Genomic DNA, 20,616 nt, shown 5'->3' with positions numbered 1-20,616 from the left:
GTGCAAAGCCTTGTGATATGCGCTCGGTAAGCCCGCGCATCACTGTGCTAGTTCTTTCACGGCGACCATTGCAACGAATCAGTTTGCAGTCTTGTCTTCTCTCACGTGGTCGTCTAGCGCAAAAATCAAGATGTTATGTACTCAGCACCAACTCGCCCAACAACAAGTACTTGTATGGAATTGAATTGCTTTTACGAGAGACCCGTAGAGTTACCTTATTGTAAAGAAGTAATAGAGTTGAACCATGCCTTTTGCATGGATGGATGGATGCTATGAGCGTCCCCTCTGTAACGTAGTGGTGACATGTGTGCCACCAGACCCGCAAGAAAAAAAAAAGAAATCTTTCTTTTCATGTTGGCCCAATGCCTCACCTACTCGATTAAATAACAAAATTATAAATTTTTTTTCATCTCTTTGCCTCTTAAAACAAAATGACCCCACTTTCCCGCTATTTCTGTCTTTTATCTCTACTTTTCTGCCACCAGTACTCTAACCCTCACTGACTTGCTTCTATCGTGGACGTGTCCAGCTTTCCATGTTTCTCCCAGAAACCCAAAGCATCATGTAGGCTTGTACCCACACAGATACCTAGGTGGATATCCCCGCATTCAATAAGAACACGTTTAATCGTTTCTTTAACTACCCCACAGCATTTAAAATTGTTCTTCTTTATTAAATCCTGCTTTATGACTACGCGTTCTAGGGCAACCTGATCTCGCTTCGAACAGTAACGCACTTACCTTGAATTATCATATAATCTCTCCCGCCCGAACGAAATATCGTTCTTGCCCTCTGGGTAGTTGCTGAGAGCCGGCTTCTCTTTTATCGCTGTCATCCCATACATCCTCTCTGCATCTTTGAATTTTCGCTTAACGCGCCTTATTGCCATATCGCCTCTACTCCCAACCGTACTTTTACTGGTGAGCCTACTAGTTTTTTTTTCCTCCCCTCTGTGTCCACGCTCTTCATACGCAAATGCCTCTACAACTCTGCCCATCTACTCTCCGTCATTTTTCTAAGCCTCTCCTGAAATTCCAGTCTGCTCTGAGCTTTCCTTACTTGAAAGCCTGTTCATCCCATATTCCTATTTACAACCTCATTCGTCGTTTTCTCGTAATCGCCCAATGCGAGGCGTCCCACATTACTTTGATTAGCATCCATTCCTGAGTGCACCTCTGGCTTCATGCACACCACTGAGTTTCCAAATGTAAGCTCTGGAACCATTATGATTTTGCACAAACCTCGAAGCACTTCGTACCTATTATATCACCATAATGCTCTGGGCTTTATTATTGCAGCATTTCTCTCTTCCTTTGCTGCCGATGTTTTTTCCTGTACCTCACTATATCTACCCCCCTCATTTACCTATACGGCGAGTTACTTGTACTCGCTTACTCTGGCTATTTCTTGGCCCTGTATTTAGACCACCTGGTCTTTGCGATCGCTGAATACCATCATTCCACATTTCGTTGAACAAAACGCTAGTCTTAGAGCCTCACCTTCCCTTCCGCATATATCTGCCAGCCGCTGTATATCGTCATGACAGTCCGAAAATAGGACAATATTGTCAGCATAAAATAGACCTGGAAGCTTCTGCCGACCATCGCGCCCAGGTTGAACCCAATGTTGCTACCTTCTATAGCTTTTTTCATCCTCATCATGTACAGAATGAGTAACATCGGGAAGAAAGGGCATATCTGTCTCAGCTCCTTGTTAATTTCAACGCTGTCGTTGCTACTTATTCCTTTCAATTTTATGCAAACTGTATTTTCTTGATATACTTCTCTCAAAAGCTGTATAAAGTTATCACAACCATGCCCACTTCCTTCAATGTGCGCCACAAGATTTTCTGATTATCGTTGTCATACGCCCAAGTTAGGTCCAAGTAAGCTACGTAAAGGCTCCTTTTTGTGTATTTGATGTTTATATACACTGACTAAGAATGGAAAGTTTATCGTCTATCTTTCAATTAAAAAAACATTCTAAAGTTCTCCCCAAATATAATTTGTGTCTGCCCAGGTCTCTATTTTAAATTGTACTGCTTCCATCGTTAATACGAGCGATTGTTATCATTTTCTTCCTTTCCTTGACAGATAAAGTTCATTCTACTTTTCCGCCAAGTGTCCGGTGTTTCCTTCTCCTGTAAGCGCTTTTCTACAGATTTCAGCAGTGCTTCTTTGGTGATATGTCCTAGTTCGTTAATGAGGTGGACGGGAACCCAATATAAGCCCGGAGTATTGTGCTTAGGAATTTTCGTTTGGCCTTCTTCCCAATGAAATTCTCATGTACTGCCTCCACCTCGGTTGCACTCTTTGCCCTACTTTTACTCACCGAGGAAGTCCAGTGAACGACCTATTTAAACGAATGTGCTGTTACCTTTCGAATATAGCCTGGCTCTTTGTACCCTTCCAATTTATTTCCTCTTGCATCTATCATATGTTGCTGCATTGTGACAGTGTTCCTACCCTCTGTCATAGGACAATAATCAATGTTTAATTGCCTGTGTCCAGCTTCCCACTTCATCTGCCTCTCACACTTAGGCCCCACGTTAACTATCTCAAGACTTTTGCTCGCAGAGATCAGCAATAACCTGCCATTGGTCTCTGAATATCCGTGAAGGTCATTTAGTCATTTATGTTAGCATTCAAGTCTCTTAGAAAGATTATTTCGACCCCGTGCCCAAATTCTTTGATATCCGTGAGTATGCAAATGACTATATCCTAATTGTTTTCCTTGCAGTTATTCGCCCTTCACAAGTAAGCTCACAAGTATTCGTCTTTCACGTCGCTGATATGCTGCTGTTGCATCCTTTCCAAACATAATTCAGAAGCTGTGGTTGCTTTTTCTCGTCTCTAAGGTCTGTTTCCGTAACAGCACACACGTATATCTGTTCTTTGTTTAACTGCTATTCACTCTCTAACTATATTCCCTTTTTTTTCTGACGCCCTGCATGCTAATGTAACTAATTGCAACACGCGCCGTCTTCTTTCTTTTAACTTTTCTCTGGTTTCTCGCTATACCGCCTGTCAAAAAGTCCCCTTGTTGTTCTCCTTGTTTGTAGCTATCCTGGACAATAAAGTTCCCGCCCCCCCCCCACCTTAAAAAATGCTACTGGGTGTTCTGCAAGACACCAATCCACCTCAGGACCTATAGTCTTTCTCACTGAAAACCACCCCATCTATGCACCTCTCAATTTCCACTATCCCGAAGCCTTTCTTTCGGCGACAACGGCACCTTGCAGGTTTCCGTCATGCACCGCGGCCCCTAATATTGTGCATACACTGACCCCTTTAGCCAATGTGGTCACTAGTCCTGCCAATTCTTCGTTCGAAACATCGTTTAGATCACCCGCAATTATCACGAGGCTTCGTCTATTGGCTTTATATGTGAGTTTTGCACTTGCTTGCCTCATCACCGTTTACAGCTTATGTCCTGGGTACGTTCATATTGAAATCCTCTTGTCGCCTCTTACCCTCTTTTTGCTTCTGCACATCGGTCCCCGGCAATTATTACGTGCTGCGACTTTTCTGCTAAATTGTCCCACGCCTGGTGGTTACTTGCGCTTTTAGCACCGGCTGCTTTGTCTCCTCCCACCTCCACAACTACTTCGCGGAAGCAGGGTCTCGTGACTATTGAAGCGATTCAACCTGTTTTTTACGAACTTGTTTCCCCTTTTTTTCTTCGCTGTTCTGGGTGCCGGTGCCCTACCAGTCACGCCATCGGCTGCTTCTTTGTTCATCTTGCCCACCTTCTCTGGTGTCACCTCAGATGACCGGAGGTTTTCGCCCATATTCTTTCTTTTTCCTCACTCTGCCGCGAGCACAGTCTCTAGCTTAGCGATTCTCATCATCAGTTCACCCTGGGCAACCACCATTTTCTTCATGTGTGGCGCACCACCTAGTGTATAATTGAATTTTATGACCAAAAGGGCACGCTGCGAATGCTTCAAAGTTCCACTAGACGGTTGGCTAAAAAAAGAAGCATAAGTGTGGACCGACGAATGCAGAACGCCTTAGACGAACAAACGGACGTGCCTCCTCGTCATCGTCTAAGACGCTCTACATTTGTCCGAGTATGTAAACAATTCGAACAAGCCCAGATATTATTGGAACTTAAGCTTGTGCGTGTTGCAATTCCATTAAGCTTTCTATCAATAGACAATAGGCGAAGCCAGTGTCTTCCATTGAGGTGTTGGATACAGAAGGGCCATGTAATATAGCTTAGATTCGATCCCACATTTCTCGAAATATAATGGAAATTCCCCGGAATTCCTTGAAACGGCAACACTTTCTGTGAAGTTCTTTTCGAAGAAGTAACTTGACTGAAAACAACCTGTTATCCCGGTGATTCTTGATTGCCTTTCACTGTTTATTTGCTCGGGAGTTACATGCGCATTATTTTGTTGTTTGGCCTTCTACTTTCGTAATGTGATGACTAAGCGCCCGTAAAACTGTTCTCATTTCTTTTCGTTTATCACCTTTAATTAGGATGAAGCGTACATATGATTTGTGTGAAACAGATGAAGTTTTTAGTGATATATTTCTATGTATGACGGTGTGCTTTTAAATGTCATCTTTCTGCTGGTGCGGTTGTATGCGAGACAGGGCTGTCTCATGAGTGCGCAAGTTGCGTGCTCGGAGCTGGAATGCGGCGTCGGTGCACGAGACACCGATGGTACGCATAAGCACCGCGTTCACGTGTAGGAGTGGTCAGAGAAAGGCTGGTGGCACGCGACGCGAGATGTAATGAAAAATACCAGAGGATGAGCTGGCACTGTCCTGTGGAGCTTCTAACTGTGAAGGTCCGGAAGGTTTGTGCAGCTACAGTGACGGAAGCAGTAGAGCCACCCGGTTCTGACGAATGTCGGCTCGGGAAGTGGCTGTCTAACTCGGAGATAAATCGTGACAACCTGTCCCAGACCGCCAAAGAACGTAACGATTTATCTCGGGAGCGCTTGCAAAGGATTGGATTGAGAGAGAGACGTGAGTCCAGGGTTACACGGCAAACCATTTTAATATTGCACAAATTGGCGAACAATAACGTACCTTCAAACTTGGCTCAAAAAAAAGAAACATGCACACAATAACTGGCTATACAGCGGAACTGCAATTAACTTCAAGTCAAGCTCAATCCTTAAACCTAATCTGTCTTAAGCCAAGGTGACGTCTCGGTCTCGCCGAGAGGAGGTTGCGCTCAGGAGGATTAGTGTGGGTGCCGCCTTGACTCCTGCAATCCGGGCTACATGGACATCCGGTGCACAGCTTCCCCCAACGACATGTCCATTCTGCGTTGCCCCAGCCACAGAGGCAACGCTTGATCACCTTTTGGGAACCTGCCCAGGCCTTCACCAGGCTTGCGCTCACCACCTACGCAGCCTTCACCTCCACCCCGGCCGACTATCTGACTGGACGCGCTGGACGCATGGTCCACTGCATCGACCACTCATGGCCTTCATACGGAAAATAGAACTTTTCCTTTTTATTTAACTGATGCCGTAGGGCATACTGGCACCAATGAAAAAAAAGTGACGTCTCGGTGGCTATGCGCTCCGGCAATAGTGGAACATTCTTACTGTTGCACCATCGGAACTACTATGAAGTGGTACAGTCTCGCCGTCAACATCCTCGGCGCGCTTTCGCTTGGCGATCCACTCGTATTTATTGCCGTTGTGCTGATCTTAATTGTCATTTTCAGCCCGCTTAGTCCAACCCAACTCGTTCATGGCCTCATTCATGACGCACTTCAATGACTGGTGTGGGCCGCATCCGTTGTGGCTCGAAGTGGAAGAGCTGTAGTCTCCCACGAACTGCTGTAACGGGTTGCGGCAAGTCCGGGCAGCCTCACTTGAGACCTCCGTGGCCGACGGCCACTTCCCTAGCCTCTTATGACAACATCTTTCAGAACCGGGTGGCTCTACTGCTTCGTCACTGCAGTGACGCTGGCCTTCCTGACATTCGCAGTCCGAAGCTCCAGAGGACAGTGCCGGCTGATCCTCTCGTATTTTACATTACATGCTAGGTCGCTTGCCACGAGCCTTTCTGCGTTCAATCCCACGCGTGAACGTGGCACCTATGCGCACCTTGGGGGTATCGTGCACAAACGCAGCGCCCGGCACGGGCCCTTTTACATTTGACGAGCACGCGGTCAGGCAATTTATACGTTTTACCGTATCCCCTCAAACAACTTCATTAATGCTCTAAATAAGAAGAAATTAAGAAACAAAATTCTCTTGCTGGTAGTCGGTAATCTTAAGAGCTACAGTGCATAAGCGCGGGCACAAAGAAAAAAAAAACACAAGGGTGCGCTTCTTCTTCTGTGTTCGCGCAGATACTGTCATTGTTAATTTATATCAGCTACGTCTACTCGCAGTGCCGTTTCAGTGTGCAATCCAATTTTGTCACTGGGGGCAGTGCAATATTTACAAACGGTACAGAAGGCACACATGGCGTGCAAATCAAAACAAGAAGCTTTTGTGGCTGATTGTGTGTACTAAGGCGCCAGTGAGCTCACCGTTTATCATAGGTTCAACAACAGTTTCTGGGAAAGCCACTCTAGAGATGTAAGTCTCCCATTTCTTTATTTATTTATTTATTTATTTAATCGTGTATTTATTTTTTGAGCATACCCTCAAGATCTAGAGGGTGTTACTAAGGGGTTCGGTAAAATACGAACGCGGGAAAATGTTAATGACAACAATGAAGGAAATACAACACATTACAATCGTAAAAAGAACAAAAAAGTAAGGAACTTTCAAAAACACGAAAAACAAAACGAAGAACAGTAGCCTGCAGTCGCACCATCAAGTGTTCTGAAACTTCCGACTTGCACAGCCCTCGGTCCTAAGTGGCAGCAATGGAGGGGGGAAGGTGGTTCCAGTCTCTGCTTGTCTTCGGGAGAAAAGATTGGTGCGGCAGAAAGGAATGGGTTCTTTATTCGGGTGATCAATACGGGATGACAAGTATGGAGGTTCTGAGGTTACTTCCGCTCAAATTACTTGACTATGGAAGCACCCTTATAAAAGTGCATCCAAACGCATACGTCGTTCTGTTCGGGGATTTTAATTATTCTCACATCGTTTGGCAAAACTACACAACTTCAACTAGTAGCCCAGGAGCATCTAACTTTATTGACTTTATAACTTTACAGCCTCAACTTTAATTTCTCGCACTTGATAAATGAACCACTGCGTGTTGCACAGGGCTCGTCAAACATCCTATATTTATTATTAACTAACAACCCAGACTGTATGAAATCTATCACCCATCTAAGGGAAATAAGCGATCACAAAGTTACTCATCAACTTTCAATTTTGCCCCGCCATTACTTGAAGCTTACAAAAAAACAATTCGGCTTTATGATAAGGCTAATTATAAAAGTATTAGCAATGAACTAACCAGTTTTTTCTGTAATTGAGACAGACTTTTGTAATCGTCCAGTGCACGAAAATTGGCTGCTTTTCAAAAACAATGTACTAGAACCAGTTGATAAGCATATACCTGTATGTAGCTTCCATGCTAAGATAAACAAACCATGGTTTAACAAATCACTGAATTGTTTGGAAAGTAAGAAAAAGAGATACTTTTGAGCTTCCAAAGTGAAAAACAACCGATTAATGTAGGATAAGTACTACTCAGCAGAAGCCGAATACCTAAAAGCTATGCAGAACGCTAAGTACAAGTTTTTTCATAACGGCATTCGTGTTATGCCAACACGAAACCCAAAACAATTTCGGCGTGTAAAAAAGCCAGAACACGAACACGTGATAACACTAGCCAATGAAAACAATGATGTTATACGTAACGCAGAATGTGCGGACGTATTTAACACCGCCTTCGCAAGTGTATTTACTAATAATAGTGCCATGCCTCCACTTGTATTAAAATCTATGCGTATTTCTAGTGAACTTCTGATGCCTGACATTGTATTTTCCATTGATGGCATAATATCCCGTATAGAAAATCTGAAGATCACTTCATCAGTTGGTTTTATATAGTGAATTCAATGTTTTTGTTAAATATCTAGAATATTTCTGCTGTTTATTTATGTGTTTTGTATTCCCAGTCCCTTTCAACATGTCACTTACTCGATGACTGGAAAGCGGAAAAGGTTGTTCTCATCCATAAATCTGGCAGGAAGCAGTCACCATTGAATTATCGTCCAATATCATTAACAAGCATACCGTGCAAAATCATCAAGCATGTCCTTTATTCACAAATAATGGCCTTTTTAGATTCAGCCGACTGCTTTCATTGTTCACAACATGGTTTCCGTAAAAGTTTCTCCTGTGAAACTCAGTTCGCTAACTTCCTTCATAATTTACACTTCAACTTAGATTGTAATCAACAAACTGACTCCATATTTTTAGACTTCACGAAAGCGTTTGATGAAGTGTCAAATCAGCTTCTTCTTTTTAAGGGGGTACGCCACTCAAAAACAAAAAAAAATTTCCAGGGCAGGCAGCGTTGAAATAACTTTTTTCTCAAAACCAGCATGTCTTATTTAATTTACCAAGCTATTTACAGTGCAACATATTGAATAGTTATTTATTGGGAGGTAATCTTTGTCAAAAATTGCATTATAAGTGCTAGCCACGCCAGCTGTGATAAGTGACTATTGGGTGGCTTTATTCAGTAAAGCTTTGACATTTGTGTAACTAATCGCTGGAGCTATGGAGTGAACTAGAATAAACAATATGCAGTAAATATCAAGGAAGTAATGCTAAAAAAACAAAAAACGGAGAGAAAGAGCCAATTTAGACAGAACCTGTTGGAGAATTCAGTTGTAAGAGAAAAATATTCGATGGATTTCTTTTATTCTTGTTCACTGCATAGATATATATGTTGTTAATCATTGTGCGAAATTTCAGTTTGAAGTATACGCTGAGAAATACGTTATGAAAGTTTGCATCGCAACATTTGGAGCAAATTGTTATTTTCAGAAACACGTAAACAAAGATTTCCGAGCTCGTAAAAAAGGTCCCAATTTTCGCATGCAGGCCTAAAATGCACCAGATTCATATCTGGGCCCTTCTGCGGAAGCAATATTGTCTCCTTTTGTTCGGGTGGCTGCTCTTCTTTTCTTCCTGACCTGTTTTGTCCCATCCGCTGACTTGCGTTTAGCATTCTGCATGCGCAGGTGATCCCTGGCGATGCAAGCTTTCGTCGTGTGGTACCCTGGTTCTATGCCAGCTTGCCTCAGGATATCTACGGTGCTTACACTGCCATTAGTAAAGTGTGCCACAGCATCATGCAAGGCGAGCGTTACTGTAGGCAAGCTTACGTAGACCTCTTTGGGTGCCTGCTGCCATAATAGACCATTGAAACACTCGTTAGCGTTCTGAGTATTTCCATTAAAGCACTTCATTAGAAGTTCATCAAAGCACAGATCACTGTAGACAGTTTTAACTTTGTTGAGCACATCATTTGGAAGTCTCCTTTTGTGTACACATTTCCCTTGGCTGAGTGCTTTGACCCTTTGGTATCCGCACCAGCTTTTCGGTCCAAGTGGACACAGGCCATGTTTTGGCTGCTTGTCGGTAGAGCTGCAATGAAGAAGACTGGCAAGGGTAGCTTTTTTCATTGCAGAAAGGTTGCCCACTTTAGCCATTATGGCGATGCCATAGTTTTGCAGGCGGTCAGTGAGGGCATCAGTGAGCTTTCCCTTACCACCGTGTCAAGCACTGTCTTCTTCAGGTTTCTGAGGCAGCAGCCAACACGCTTCTGGACATGCCCATTACATTCCGGTTTCTGCACACTGTCCTTTTCATACATGTCTTTGACAGTGGCATAGCACTTGGAATCACCATCGCCGTAGTACTGCAGGTACTTCAAATCTCTTTTGCCTTTCGACCTTTGAAATATTCGGTATGAACCAACCGTCTCCATACTGCGAGCACTTCCTTCATGGTTTGCTTGACAGGAAGTGTGGTTTGCCTTCCATTCCTGGTAGGAAGCACTATCTTGTCTCAACTTGCTTTTGGTTTTACAAGACTTACTCGAACTAGAAAGGACCTCCACATCAATAACCTTTCCCGTGTCAACAGAAACCACAGACACACAACCGTTCAAAGATGAATGGCCACGCTTCTGCCACGTGCCATCCCTTGAAACACCACACTTGGCACTCCCCATAGCACGACGAACTTCCACAGCAGCATCAGTCATCAACTTCGACAACACTTCTCCTGCCGCTGCAGAAAGCCGAAATGGCAATTGGTCGTAGGTGCAGTGACGTAGAGGAGCAGGCATGTTTGTCACTTTGGAAAAAGTTTCCGCACCAGCGTGCCCTTTTCCTAACTGGCGCATCGCGTAAACCAGACGTCAATTGTTCTCATTGGCATGACCCACCTTTGTCGACGTATGAAATGTGCGGTTGAACCCACAGTCTGTACACACTACCGCACAAGCCGAGCATATCCCTTGGTGAGAGCATTCCTCGAGATTCAGTGTTGTGTTCATGCATTCGGAACATGCCAGCGATGAAAACACTGAAGAAAGAATACCGATGTCCATTATCGTGTTACCTTGGAGCGCAGAATTCTCTAGTGGAGCCTGGTACGCCTCGATTATGTCCCCAAGCTTCTTCGCGGTCGCCGAAATACCGACGTCTGTGTCAGTAAGCAACCTCGTCATCGTGTAGCGATTTCCAGCAAACTTGCACTTCCTCGTCTTCTTTGTTCTGCACTTCCCCATGATGGTCGTAATATGGTCCAGGTGGCCTAAAGATACAGCCTTAGTTGCGTTGACACGTGGAACAAATGCAGAACGAAGCCTGACGTAGCCAGACCAAGGCCAACAACAAAAATTCCCACGAGCATCGTGCGTCTCCCTTGTGGCTGTTGTTAGAGATTAACGAAGACTTTTAAACACAAAGTTGTATTTAATGACATCATCTTACATAACAGTCACAATAAAATGCATGAAGTATTTTGAATAGCTTTAAAATAGACGAAACAACACTTGCTTTTGAAAGCGATTTTTCGAGATCGAAACCACAGTTGAAATGTGGTTTCGGTTTTGCTATAGGAGCATAGGGTATAGAGAACTTGCTGTAACTCGCAAACTAATGATGCTAGGAGAATAATTTTTGTTTCAACATATATCTGAATGCTTGGGCGTGCGATAAAAGGAAAAGCCTAAAAGATTATTTTGAAAAAAAAAATGACTTTTGAAGGTGGCCTACCACCTTAAACTTTCTGGCTTAAACATTAACCCCAGTGTTCCTAATAGGATTGGAGCGGTCTTTCAGCGGTCTGAAAGGTGACATCAGAAAGGTGAAGGGGAGAAGTGGGAGAGAGATGAAGGGGGAAGTGGAGGGAAGATTGGAGGGGGGAAGTGGAAGGAAGAGTGGAAGGGGGGCACCCGAGGGGCGTCCACCGTATATTATTTTTCTCTTCTTCTCCTTTTTCTTCTTTTTCTTTCCTTTTTCTTTTTTTTTCTTTTTTTTCTTTTCTGTCTCTTTTTCCTCTTTCCTTGCCCTCCGATTTGAGATTGTATAAAGCCGAGCACCAACAAACTGTATCTTTAACCCTGATGAAGGCCAGACTCTAGGCCGAAACGTCGAAATAAACCACGTTGTGACCGCTCACGGAGGATCTACTGGACTATATATATATATATATATATATATATACATATATATATATATATATATATATATATATATATATATATATATATATATATATATATATATATATTCGTATAGGAAAGAAGACGCTCGTACGAAGTTATTTTATTGACGTTTCGGCCGTGGAACCGGCCTTCATCAGAATACAGTTTATGGCACGAGTGCTGTTTATATACATGTGCATATCAGTAAGATACAAATGTGAAAACCGGCATGAAAGGCGATATATATATATATATATATATATATATATATATATATATTTATATATATATATATATATATATATATATATATATTTATATATATAAATATATATATATATATATAAATATATATATATATATATATATATATATATATATATATATATATATATATATATATATATATATTTATATATATATATATATATATATATATATTTATATATATAAATATATATATATATATATATATATATTTATATATATATATATATATATATATATATATATATATATATATATATATATATATATATATTTATATATATATATATATATGTATATATATATATATTTATATATATAAATATATATATATATTTTTATATATATATATATATATATATATATATATATATATATATATATTATATATATATATATATATATATATATATATATATATATATATATATATATATTCAAGTCACACAATATGAAAAGCACCTAATCTACGAGTAAAAAGATATTGCTTCTATGCGCGAGCACGTTGTTTACAAATAAAAGATGAAACGCATAAAAGATGAAGCACATAACATGAACAGTAGTCCAACCGGTAAAAGCAAGAGAAAAAAAGAAAAAAAACTATAAAATACTAATAAAAATGACATAGACGTTACAAAGCTGCTACGTAATCAACGGATACAGACAATGTAGTGCGACTTGCTGAGCAAGGTTGAAAAAAGATGGACAGGGTGATACAGGTTACGCAGATAGGCAACTAAGTTTTTCTACGTTTTCATTCAGACCAGATGCGACGGCGTTGAACTTATAGATGAGGAATGATTCACGGGCTTCTCTATCATAATTTGTGCGGAAACCAGATTCTAGTAATGTGACCTGTAGGTTTTCAAAAGAGTGGCCAGGGAGGTGCACGTGTCTTGAAATGGGCAAGTGGGGCAAGGTGTTAGCATGAGATTTATGGTTGTTAAAACGCAGTCTAAAAGGCCCTTCTGTTTGACCAATGTACTGTATTTCACAAAGCGCACATTCTATCATGTATATCACGTTCTTAGAATCGCAGTCAAGATTGCCTTTGATTTTTAAGGAAAAGTTGGAACCAGTACTGGTGACCTGTTGGCATGTGTGCATGTAAGGGCATACTTTGCATCGCGGTTTTTGACAAGGATGGCACCCGATCGTGTCAGGACTGTCTGCTTTCGATGATGATGACAATGAGAGTATGTTTCAAATAGTTTTAGCTTTGCGATACACTGCTTTAGGTGGTTCGGTGAAAATGTTTCTTAAGCGTTCACTTTGCATTAGAATATTGTGGTGCTTTCTCAGCACATTCGAAACACGCGGAACTGACGCAGAATGGGTAAGGACTAAGTTTGTCTGCGGTGAGGGAGTCGAGTTTTTAGCAGCGCACAACAGCGTTCTACGATTATGCATGTCGGCACGTTTTATTGCGTCATCAATTAATTGCGGCGGATATTTTTGTTTGACTAGAGCATCCTTTAGTGTTCTGCATTTTTTTTTTTGAAACTCTGATTGCTCTGAGCAGATTCTTTTAAAGCGTAAGGCCTGACTGTAAGGGATGCTAGTTTTGCAATGTTTCACGTGGCTACTGTCAAAGTGCAAATACTGTTGCCGGTCTGTAGGCTTCCTGTATAGAGCAGTAGATAGCTTATCATTTACAATTACATCAAGAAAACTAAGAGTTGATGTGGAATAGGTATGAGAAAATGATATTGATGGATGGGCATCATTAAAGTCAGATATGAAGGAAAGCAACTCCTGTTCACTATGCGGCCAAATAAGGAAAATATCATAAATGTAACGTTTATAATAAAAAGGTTTCAGCGCGCGGGTTTGCAAAAATTCACTTTCAAGCTGGCCCATGAATATATTGGCGTAGTTGGGTCCAATACGCGTACCCGTTGACGTGCCGCTAACTTGAACATAGTGTTGCCCTTCAAATTGAAAGTTATTTAGCTCTAAAATGAGCCTGAGCAATACTGCTAATGTGTTGCTGTCGATAAATTTACCCGGTGATGCTGCTTCATAGGACCTGGCGACTGCCGCTATTCCGTCTACATGCGGAATGTTGGTGTATAAAGACGCTACGTCTAGCGTGACCAAAAAGGAACCTTGAGGAACAATCAGATCAATTATACCAGAAACAAAGTCGGTAGTGTCCTTTACGTAAGATGGAAGCGATGCTGGAATACTGCTGATCAGAGAATCGACATAGCTGGACAATTTTTCTGTGACAGTACCTATACCTGAAATAATGGGACGGCCGGGGTTGTTTATCTTGTGTATTTTAGGCAAAAGGTAAAAACGACCAGGAACAGGACTTAGGGAAATAAGAGAATGAATCGCATTGTCAGGCACCTTTTTGTTTTCCCGAAGCTCTATCAAAGTGCTCTGGACAAGAGATTTAAATTGTTCAGTGGGGTCGTGATCCAGACGCTTGTAAAAACTCGTGTCTGCGAGCTCTCTTTGGGCCTCTGCTTCGTAATCAGACTTGTTCATTACGACAACAGCCCCACCTTTGTCCGCAGGCTTGATGACGATGTCATTGCGACAGGACAAGGTATTTAATGCTTTCATTTCACTGGTGGTTAGGTTACGGCGAAACGGCGTTCGCTTTCAATACGACTGTAGTACGTCTCGTTGTACAGCTTTGATATACATATCTAAGCATCTGTCTCGTTGTGAGGGAGGTACCCAACGTTTTCCAGAAGATAATGCGCTGATGGAACTATTTGTATTTTGCCACTCATGAAAAAAAATATATATATATATGATATAATATATATAACATATATATTATTAATACTTATTATATCATATAGATATATTAAAATATATATATATATATATATATATATATATATATATATATATATAATATATATATATATATATATAATATATATATATATATATATATATATATATATATATATATATATATATATATATATTTATATATATAAATATGAAAGTAGATGCGCTTTCACATAACAACTGTTTATTGTGCCGACGTTTCGACAGGAACCCTGTCTTTTTCAAGGCATAATACTATTTACACATGTTCCGTGCCTTTTTATATCCTGTCGAGACAGGAGGGGAGGGGTCAATTGAGAGACAGAGAGAGAGAAAAAAAAAGAAGAAACAGCGAAACAGGAGGACAAACATTAAATAAAATATAGAAAATCTAGGAGAAGAAGCAAGACCGACATGGCGTAATTAGAAAGGAGCAGCATTTCAACAGAGTAGGGCAGACGTAGATGAGGAATGTCATCATTGTCAACAATACCTCCCCCGCACCCACACTTCCCCAAGTGGGCAGGGAGCCGCCGTTTTTGTATTTCACCTTTCCGTGTAGTCCGCTGGCGGCTCGTTCCTCTTTGAAGTGTATGACAAGTTAATGGGGAGGGCTTAAGCGCTTTAAGTGCATGCTGGTGGCATCAGGAGGAGCGAAAAAGCCGGTGAATGAGGCACCCCCATCGATATTCATTATATGCATTGGCTCCTTGTCAGTGAAGGAACAGAATGTGCGTTAAAGGATTAACGAAGGAAAAAAAAAGAAGAACAGGGGGGGGGGGGGGAGACTGTACCACTCCGGGACAGTCACCACACAGTGCGGCGCACTGGGAAGATATGCGCACATGTAGGAAACAGTTAACGAAACCACCTAGCTGTCAGTTCCTTGTCAGTGAAGGAACAGAATGTGCGTTGGAGCTTGACGAAGAAAAAAAAGGGAAAAAAAAAGCTAAAAAAGGGGGGGGGGGACAGTACGACCTCCGGGACCACTTATCTGTGCGTTCCGGCTGTGCTTGATGAGGCAAATCATTTCTATGTTGTCAGATGCATAGGCCAAAAGCTTTGTTAGCGGGTAATATTATTGTCGTAATGAAACCGGACTGATTAGAGAGAAGCGTTTACGTCTTTTAGCGGTCGTAACGCAGACAGAGTGCCTGGGTGTTCATTTATTCCGTATTTTACCGTGTTAAATTTGTAGATAAAATAAGATTCCCGTTGTTCCCGTTCTCTGATTGTTCGAAAGTTGTTTTCTAGTAGTGTAACCCTGATGTCATCAAAGCTGTGGTCTTTTAATGTGCAGTGTTTTGAAAGTGGAAGGCCTGGAAGAGATCGTACATGTGCCCGATGGTTGTTGAATCTAATTCTAAACGGAGTGTCTGTCTGGCCCACGTATTGCTTGTTACATACCCCACATTCCAGGAGGTATATGACATTGTCTGAGTCACAGTCTAGTGCACCTCTTATCCTGTGCTTAAAATCCGAGTGGGTGCTTTTCGCAACTGTCGTTGTCTGCATGTGTTTGCATACCCTGCATCTGCTTTTTCCGCAAGGGTGACACCCAATTTGAGGTTTCACACCTATCTTTGAATTTATTAAATGATCCTTTATATTTTTCGGCCTTCTGTATACAACACAAGGAGGAGAAGTGAAAATTTTGGATAGTCGCACGCTCTGTTCCAATATGTTAAAGTGTTTTCTTAGGACATTGTTTATGTTCGGTGGGTTGCTCGTGAAAGTTAATAGCAAGTTTTTGTTGCGGTGTTGGTCGGCGTTTCTCTGGTGATTGAGAAGAATCTGGCGGTCCAGATTTTCAGCTTTTTTGATGGCGTCATCGATGATAGCTGGTGGGTATTCTTGATTAAGGAGTACTTCGCGCATATGTGTGCTGTTTTTGTGGAAGTCCTCGGTGCGGGAGCAGATTCGTCGAAATCTGTGTGCTTGGGAATAGGGAATGCTGGTCTTGCAATGTCGCGGGTGGCAGCTTTTGAAGTGCAGGTATTGTTGCCTGTCTGTAGGTTTTCTGTATACGTTAGTTACCAACGCACCATCGTCAACTCGAATGAGTACATCAGGAAAGTTTATTTCAGTGTTAGAGTAGGTGTGTGTAAAATAAATGCTGGGGTGTACCTGGTTGAATGCCTGTATGAATTTGAGGAGCTCGTTTTCCGAATGTGTCCAAATTATGAATATATCATCTAGGTACCGTTTATAGAGTAATGGTTTGATATTACAACATGAAAGAAAATTGGACTCTATGTGGTGCATGAATATGTTGGCGTAGTTTGGGGCCATTCTTGTACCCATTGCCGTACCGCTGATTTGAAGATAGTACTGGTTGTTAAATTCAAAGCTGTTCAAATCGAGTACAAGTCTTGTGAAGATTTCAATTACTTTTTTACTTGGATAAGCGACAGGGTTGTGTGTGCCATACGATTCAACAAGTGCCCTTACACCATCGTCATGTGGGATATTTGTGTAGAGTGAGCTAACATCGAATGTTACGAGAAATGCACCGTCTGGAATTTTCACATCTGCTATTTCCCGAAGGAAGTGGTTTGTGTCACGCAAGAAGGACTCATGTGTGGGTGGTATGTCTTTGATTAAAGAATCAATATAACTGGAAATGGGTTCCGTTAACGTTCCCGTGCCTGATATAATGGGTCTGCCAGGGTTATTCTCTTTATGAATCTTCGGCAGCATGTAAAAACGACCAGGCGCCGAATGTACCGTAATAAGTGCCTTTTTAAGCTTTGAATTAATGGCGCCTTCACGTGTGAGATTCTCTAGGGTTACAATGATTTTTTTGTGCTCCGTGGTAGGGTCAAAGTCGAGGTGTTTGTATAATTGTTTGTTATTTAGTTGTCGCTTGCCTTCCTCGATGTAGTCCGATCTATTCAGAACAACAATCGCGCCTCCTTTGTCTGCTGGTTTGATGACGAGATCTTCGCAGTTGCTCAACGTGATTAGTGCCTCTTTTTCTCTTTTTGATATGTTATTCATGCTTGGTTTGTGCACTTTGTACGCATGTATAACATCTTTTTGAACCACGTCTATATAGAGATCCAGATGTCGATCTCTGTTGGCGTCTGGGGTCCATTGCCGTCCGATTAACCCACGAAAAAGTGCGTTATTTTTTTCGGGTTTATCAAAGAAATATTCCTCCAATCGTAAATTTCGTGCGAAGTTGTCTAGGTCTTTTAGGAGCGTGAATTCATCATACCTTCCGTTGCCAGGGCAGAATGTAGGTCCGCGTGATAGTATACTCAATTCTTCTTTACTAAGTTCTTTGTGGGAAAGGTTAATAACGTTTGGCTCTTTGGGGTGTGGTGGGAAATTTTTTTGAACGTGAGATGATTTGGTATTTTTTCTGTAAGCAGCAGTGGGTATAGCTTGTGACACATTGTCCCGCGCAAATTTCTTCCTCTTAAGTTTTTCAATTTCCTCCGTTTTTTTGTGCTCAAATACGTCTAGTTCTTTAGTTTCCCACTCCGAAAGAGAAAAGTTATTTCTTAAATACCGCTCCTCGTCTGTCAGTGCGTTTAGAGTCTTTCTACAGTGTTCGATGGCGACCTTCGTTAGCTCCTGTGTGGCGTGATCGAGAATTTCGTTCCACCGTTTCATTTCCCCTTCGGCAAAGTTATGCATCGATGGTGTTAGCGACAAGCGCAGCCCCTTCGGAGCCGTACCCGCCAGTACATATTGCTCGAGGCTTTGCACGTGAAGTTCGTGCCGTATTCTTTTGTCAACCACTTTTCTAAGTTTAAGAAAATTTGGACCCGTTCTATGGCCTAGTTCATCTGAAACGGACGGAGTTTGCCCACTCGCACAGCCAGTATGTCACTTTGCACAGACGCGGCGAATAGGGCCGCAAGGTGCCCGGAGGTCGTACCTGGTTTGGGTCGGAGCTCCATCCCGTTGTGCCTCCCGTGACGAGCTGGCCTGTAGACACCTGCTGTTGGCTGCTGGTGGTTGCTGCTTGTTCGTTGATGATGTTGGCTGCTGATTTTTCCTTGCGGGTGGTTTATTCTGGCCACTCGTTGCTGTTGATTTCGGTACAGCTGGCCGTTGTTGTTGGCCCGGATTACCCTTCGTCGCCGTTTCCGGGGTGTGTGTTGTAGGCGTCGACGACAGCCGTGGCAAGCGTGATGGCTGTGTTGCACTCGGTGAGGGGGGGTCCCGACGGGGTATGCTGGCCTGGAGAACGGGCAGCAACTGTTTCTGGGGCTGCTGGGTTCATATTCTTTTCTTTGCCGCCTCGACAGGTGGCATCGGAAGAGTCACGCCGCAGTGCTTGGGAGTAGGATGGCGTCTCCCGAAGCTCTTACCCTCCCCATTAACTTGTCATACACTTCAAAGAGGAACGAGTCGCCAGCGGACTACACGGAAAGGTGAAATACAAAAACGGCGGCTCCCAGCCCACTTGGGGAAGTGTGGGTGCGGGGGAGGTATTGTTGACAATGATGACATTCCTCATCTACCTCTGCCCTACTCTGTTGAAATGCTGCTCCTTTCTAATTACGCCATGTCGGTCTTGCTTCTTCTCCTAGATTTTCTATATTTTATTTAATGTTTGTCCTCCTCTTTCGCTGTTTCTTCTTTTTTTTCTCTCTCTCTCTCTCAATTGACCCCTCCCCTCCTGTCTCGACAGGATATAAAAAGGCACGGAACATGTGTAAATAGTATTATGCCTTGAAAAAGACAGGGTTCCTGTCGAAACGTGGGCACAATAAACAGTTGTTATGTGAAAGCGCATCTACTTTCATATTTATAACCTTGCGGCAACCGAAGTTATTCTTCTGCATATAAGCCTTACCACAAATGGCTGCTGCCCGCGCCTTTCGCAAACAACTTACATGGAGGTTTCCGATCCACGGAGCCTCGATGGCAATAGTCGGTGACTCACAACTCAAGTACCTGCATCAACACTTCAATCCGGCCAGCCCCCATTCACCTGCCTTCATCTGCCAGCCTGGCGCATGCATTGGCGACATCGGAGAGCTATTGGACTTCGTCCCTAAAGGTACCTCGAACCTTATTCTGCACATTGGAACTAACGACCTGGCCAATACGGATGCCTCTACAGCATTCAACCGTTACGTCGCCCTCCTTGACCGCATCCGGCATGAGAGACCAGATATTCCTATGGTGTTCGCCACAATAGTGCTCCCAAGAGCCCCCAACCAACGACTCCGCCGAAATAACAGGCGTGCGGTGAGGCGGTAAAACTTCGAGGCGCGGGAGTTTTAACTTGCGACTGCTGAGTTTGTGCCATGAGAGAGAGGGCGTCTTCTATGTGAACCATCGCATCGACGCGCTCCCGCCGTGGACCGTACTCGCGGCCGATGGTCTGCACCCGAGCTTCGCTGGAGTGTCTCTGCTGGCCTGGAACATCTACAACCTGCTCCTCGACCTACGGCGGCCATAGATCAACAACTGGCTGGAACACGCGCCACAACCGGAGGCGGGGGCGTACGAGCTTCGGGAGACGCCATCCTACTCCCAAGCACTGCGGCGTGACTCTTCCGATGCCACCTGTCGAGGCGGCAAAGAAAAGAATATGAACCCAGCAGCCCCAGAAACAGTTGCTGCCCGTTCTCCAGGCCAGCATACCCCGTCGGGACCCCCCTCACCGAGTGCAACACAGCCATCACGCTTGCCACGGCTGTCGTCGACGCCTACAACACACACCCCGGAAACGGCGACGAAGGGTAATCCGGGCCAACAACAACGGCCAGCTGTACCGAAATCAACAGCAACGAGTGGCCAGAATAAACCACCCGCAAGGAAAAATCAGCAGCCAACATCATCAACGAACAAGCAGCAACCACCAGCAGCCAACAGCAGGTGTCTACAGGCCAGCTCGTCACGGGAGGCACAACGGGATGGAGCTCCGACCCAAACCAGGTACGACCTCCGGGCACCTTGCGGCCCTATTCGCCGCGTC

At 43.1% G+C, this 20,616-nt stretch overlaps 1 protein-coding gene across 3 annotated transcripts in view; it reads left to right on the top strand.

Annotated features, from left to right (window-relative positions):
- Positions 1-20,616, top strand: part of LOC119166664 (tartrate-resistant acid phosphatase type 5) — a 389,636-nt gene that overhangs the window by 85,319 nt on the left and 283,701 nt on the right. The gene's annotated exons all lie outside the window — the stretch shown is intronic.

This window comes from Rhipicephalus microplus, unplaced genomic scaffold, assembly GCF_043290135.1.
Source record: "Rhipicephalus microplus isolate Deutch F79 unplaced genomic scaffold, USDA_Rmic scaffold_16, whole genome shotgun sequence".
NCBI classification, from domain to species: domain Eukaryota; kingdom Metazoa; phylum Arthropoda; class Arachnida; order Ixodida; family Ixodidae; genus Rhipicephalus; species Rhipicephalus microplus.
This window is presented reverse-complemented; position numbering and strand designations above follow the sequence as displayed.